Raw genomic sequence first — 6,000 nt, 5'->3', positions numbered from 1 at the left:
GCTGTGATTGCAAAGCGGCACTCACTTTCTTGATTCCATTACTATGTTCAAAGCAATGGCCATATGATTCCTATGAAAAAGAGTCAAATAAATTAAATGAAACAGAAAATGCTTGCGCGGAAAGTAATGAAGCAAGTGGTAAGTAACATATTAATAAATAAGGTAAAGAAGAAAAGGAAACCCAAAATTAACAATGTTAGAAATTGTGATCTCTTCTATTAACCTTTTGTTACTGATTTGTGTTTCTGATAAGATTATTCGGTCAAAAGAGACTTCTTTGGGTACAAGACACCAACCCTCTTATGAGTGCCTTCCTTTTTGTCTCTATCAATCTTCACAGAACGATCAAAACTTTGTCTTAAGAGATTCTCTAATACTGAAACTATTAACCGACACAAGACACTGTTCTTAATGCATAATTTAAAAAAAAAAAAAAAAAAAAAAAAACCCATTTTTTATCCATTTTTATGAGCTTAACTGCTAAATGCTTCGCTGTGATTCCACTTGTATGTGAGGTTAATTAGTTGATTGAGTGGGAGAAAAGAAAAAGAAAGAAGAAGGTCCAAGTTGCTATTGATTTCCACTCACTCTAGAGTTAATGAGTATATATATATATATATAAACACGGCCTTCCCATATGCTTGCTAGCTGTTACTTAGGATTTCATTTCAGCTCTCGTGGGTTTGTTCATATTTTTAGAAGAAGAACAAGAATAGTCGAACAGGCGTTGCACACATGGGCCCACACTCCATGCATTACCAACAGTTACACTTTTATTTATTTTGATAAAGAAGTAAATTAAACAATAAAAGAAGAGTTAGTTATAATGCGTAATGCTCCCTGTCAGCAAAAATGGGAACCGTAAAAAATTATAAACGGATGGTACGAGTTTTAAACAGTAAATTTTTTTGAATGATATGATCAAATAAAAGGTCAAAAAAACAGAGAAAGGAAATGAACGGAAAACGAAAAACGGACGATACAGATTTTAAACAAACAAGACCAAAAAAACAGTACTATACTCGTATAAATTAAGGAATTATTACATGAATACTTGCATCTAATGTTTAAAATAACTACAGTATCTAACACTAATGCATATACATCTCATGTCTCATTATAAGTTTTATGATATATAATTAAATATCATCCACTACCAATTCTAAACTCATACATCACACATGTCCAAGTTTTATTGAGCAATGTGGTTTGGCTATGATGTTGTTTATTGTTGTCAACATAATCAATACACTCTTAGAGTAATGTATGTTCAGTTTGAATTATGAGTCATCAATTTAGAAAATTTTTTCAGTAAATGCATCAATTTGTATATCAATTTCGGGATCCATACATTGATATTGAGCTGTATGTGATATCATGAGAAATATAAGCCACTGAGTTAACTTCAAGTCGGCGAAAGAATCAAGTGGATCAGAGTTCGAAAGAGAAAGATATGGTCAATTAAGTAGACATTATGTTCAACAAGTTAAGTTTTAAAAAATGCCAAAAAACGGAAACGTGTTTAGAATGAAAATGCTTGCCGTTTGTTTTTTTTTTAAGTATCTTTGAGAAGCATATAGGAAAACGTGTTTTAAACGGTAAAAAATGAGAACGTGTTTAAAATGAAGTTTTAAACTCATTTTTGCTAAAAGTGGTAATGCCAATAGTATTACACATCTAACTTGTTTTGGTAGAAGTATTACACATCTAACTACTATGTCATTAATTGACAAACCAACCTGTAGAAAACACAACCCTAAAACGATGCAGAAGATAATGAAAAAACAAGAACAAACAATGCATACAGATTTATGAGGTTCGGCAAGATTGTCTACGTCCCCGGTGAGATGAGATCCTGCTTCACTATCAATGGATCATAGAATTGTAGTGTTCGTCCTCACACTTTTCAGTATTGCTTGCATTACAGAGAAAGAAACTCTCACTACAAATATATAGCGAAAAACCTTAATCTAGAAAGTACACAATTGCCCTCAAATAAAAAAATTCGAGCGGGGCGCGACACCCCCTATTATGCAGGGGGCCTCCTACCCCCTTGCAACCCCCATGGCCAGCTAACCGGTTAGTGGGACCGCCGTCCTGCCTATCGAGGTATTGTACCAGTACTCCCTAGATTAAACTGTGACAGAACAGACGACATCGTCCACCAACAATCTCCCAGGTTGGTGCTTGCATGACTCTCTCTCTCTCTCTCTCTATTTTATTTACATCATGAGAACCATGTCCATTAACCACGGAAGATACACTATACCCTACACATGAAAAAGGAAAATGAGGAAGAGTTCGTTGTCTAGAGTGTGATTTCTACATCAGCATGAGGGCCAAGGGAACCTAGAAGTATTAATAGGTTGGGCATTCTCATCTTTTATAGAGGGCAAGACGATCATTTTGTCCATCTCTATGTTTGGGTACAACCGCTACACTCCCTGAATAGAATTTTTTTTTTATTTAAAAAAGAAAAAATAAATTGACGGGGGAGGGAGGTTGCTTGCCAATTTTTTTTTTATTCGAAAGATTAAATATTAAAGGAAATTTACAAAACAATATTTGTCCTGCATAGCCTTGTAAGCCTCAAGCTTAAGCGCCCTAAAGTCATATCTCCGTTTTGTACGCAAAGAATTTTGTTCAGTAGATAATCTAATTCAAGTTTAAAAGAAAAAGTGGCCCATGGCCACTTCAAAAAATTCTCTTTCATCCACAAATTTTCCAGTCCAGCCACATCAGTCACAATCATGTTCACTTCCCCTCATGCTGAACAATTGCCCGCAACCCAATCAACAATCTCATTGCCGTTGAATCAGAAATGGCAAAGTCAGTAAGAGAAAATAAGCATTGGTATTTTGAAAAAGAACGATGGCCCATCCAGAAATGCCATAAGAAGTGTTAGACACTGCAGTGACCATAAGCACAAAGTCTACAAAATGAGGAATTGGCTTCTCCATAATACACAAGGGTTCTCTGTCCTTTACCTTGGGCCGAACAATATTATAAGTCCGAGATTTAGACAGCCAGTTTTTTAGCTGTGATATAATTACAAAAGTGGGATTGGGGACATGGGACCCCGTAACAACCATATTCTCTATCTCAATTGCTTGCTTGCCAATTGAGATAGAACTTGGTTTAGAAATATAGAGCTTATGGTTTTTTCCAAACCCGTTTGACCTATTATGGTTTTTTTTATGATAGTTCAAGGGCCGATAGGTCAAGCAAGGACCACTATAGGCCACAAAGAGACCAACAAGGAGGTCAACATGGAATCTCATTAGGCCACACTTATTGAAATATTAATATTAGTATTAATGTTACATCAAGAAAGGCGGAATGTAAAGTAATGACATTCCCTGAATTTGTGCTATGACCCAAATGTCTAGCAGCTTACCACTCAATTAGAACCTTATCCCCAACCCATTAGGGTTGAGTTTAATTTTTCAATCTCATGCATATTATCTTATTACTTATTTCTACATCTAACAATTGGATTGGGATACTCTCCATCATTGTCTCCTTCTCTCAAGCACCCCCGGTTGGAAAGGATCCAAATCCCTAACAATTGACCTTCCAATTCCAAAACCTAAATTTTCAAGGAATTCTTAGAGAGGCGGGGGGAGGGGGACCTATGGAATAATGTTGAGTTTTCTTCAACCACTCAAATTAAGTAGCGAGCATGCTATGTACTATTGATGTTATCTTATTGAGAAGCCCTTGGGACATTAATTATTAGGGGTTACACATAGATGGCTTCACTGCATTGGTTCAATATTATGTGCACACATGACAATAATGACAGATGTCGAACCGTGGGTAGTGGTCCATATGTCTTCATGACCAATCGTTTGATAAGCCAATATATATAAAGTGAGATCATCATCTGCCAATGGAAAATGAACTCGTGGATCGAAAAATAGAAAAGCCTCTCTTATTAATTAAAGAGTGGCTAGCAGCTAGGTACTAGCGAGTTGGTGATTTGTCATTATCTTTTGAGGAGGTTAGTGCAAAGGAGAAGAAAGGTTTCAAGACACCGACCCCCTCAAAAAAAAAAAAAAAAAAAAAGGAAAAAAATTTGAAAGAGGGGCTGCGTATTTATGTGAAGGAGAAACCCATAACGAATATGGACACCCTCAATAGGATGTAGGAATTTTCACCAATATATATATTGTGTAATCCCTAATTATATACCCTCAATAGGATGTAGCAATTTTCAAAAAAAAAAAAACAGAGGAGGAGTAGGAATCCCACCCCAAATATATATATATTATATATTTATAAATTTTTTTTTTTTTCTTTTTGGTGTAATCCCTAATTATATATACACGAAAAAATGAAATTGATTAGTACTATATATCCACTCCTTCCTTGGTGAGTAGGGATATAATTGGATTGAATATGGATTGCAAGTGATTAGATTTGAATATTCTCTAATTGGATATGGGAAAGGATTCCTCTAAACAGATATGGATGCGAATCGAATTTGAAATTGAATTTTTATTATCTGTTTATATTCCTAACTTGTGTAACCTAGACTTTCTTTCATCTGTGGATACAATTTTTTCTCAATCCATATCTCTAAGTTGGCTTAGCTATTTTCCTCATTCTTTAGCACCTATCTAAACTTCAAGAACCCTTAAAATAATTAATTAGTTAATTTTTTATCATAGTTACTTTTTTTTATTATATATATATATATATATATATTGATAAATTTGGATTCGGATTCAAATGCCCTTTGACCAAATACGTATACCCCAAAACAGACACAAATGTGAATCGAATTATTATTTTCGACTATTTTTTTACATCCATAGTGGTGAGTGACCAAGTGATAAAACACATGCTTTTCTTAAGAGAGAGAAATGGCATTTACCTTATCTCACTCTCATGTTTATTACAAGCTGCTTCCCGTTTGTTTTCCCCACACCGAGCCACATGGGGAAGTGTGGGTGGGCTGTGAAAAGAAGCCCTACCCCCATCTCCACTTCCCATGTTTATGAGCCTAAGAACGCAAATTAGTAACATTCTCTTTCCCTTATTTATTTATTTTTGTTTATATATATAATTTATATCACTACCTGATTGCATGGCTCCTGTGTGATTTTGGGGGTCAATAGAAGCATGCGCCCTTGCATCCAAAAGTAAGGGGCTATGATGGTTATTTTGGAACTCCTATATCTAGGTGTGGAGCACACAACTAGATAACGTTCTTTTCTTTATAATATTTTATGAGAAATGATATATGCCCCTCTAATGAGTATTGACGAGGAGAGAGAAAGATGAATACCAAGAACATTAGCATAGACCATGATACTGGACAGAAAACATCAACCCATTTTTTATCTACCAAAGGGTGACATCACCCTTTCTAAATGGCCAATACTCCAATCTAAGTTGGATACATCATAATGGCCCTTTCTCCTTTATGATTAACTTTATTTTTTTTCCTAAGGTTATGGCTGATTAAGAGTGACGTGATTTTTTTTTTTTTCTAATTACTAAGAAAAAGCTTTTATTGTTAAAGTAGATTAGAATGAAATGAAAGGAGAATACTAGTAATAATAAAATAAATAACTTCTATGAAAATGTTTGCTTAGTATTGAAGTCAATTTTATTTTTTAATTATGTAAAATTACAGACAAAAAGCGTGTGGATACTTTTTTTTTTTTGGTAAAAAGCGTGTGAATACTACAACATAGATGGTAAAGGGTGAAAATTAATTGTTTTTATCATATATAAGTAAAATATTGCTATACATAAAGTGAAAAGGAAAGGTGAAGACCACATACATTGTATAGTTGCATTAGCTAAGTATGTGGAAAGCAAAATTTCCATATAAATTTTGGTAATTTGGCTTTTCCAAATCTTCATTCGTTCACTTCTCTGTTTGGTTAAAAAATAAAACTTTGAGTGAGCACAACCAAAAGTGAAGTGGAACCAAAAAAAAAAAAAAATTCCCACTTTCACTTTCAAAAGGACACTTGTCTCCCATTG

The sequence above is a fragment of the Macadamia integrifolia genome, unplaced genomic scaffold (genome assembly GCF_013358625.1).
Source record: "Macadamia integrifolia cultivar HAES 741 unplaced genomic scaffold, SCU_Mint_v3 scaffold2374, whole genome shotgun sequence".
Classification (NCBI taxonomy): Eukaryota; Viridiplantae; Streptophyta; class Magnoliopsida; order Proteales; family Proteaceae; genus Macadamia; species Macadamia integrifolia.
Note: the sequence above shows the minus strand (reverse complement) of the source record.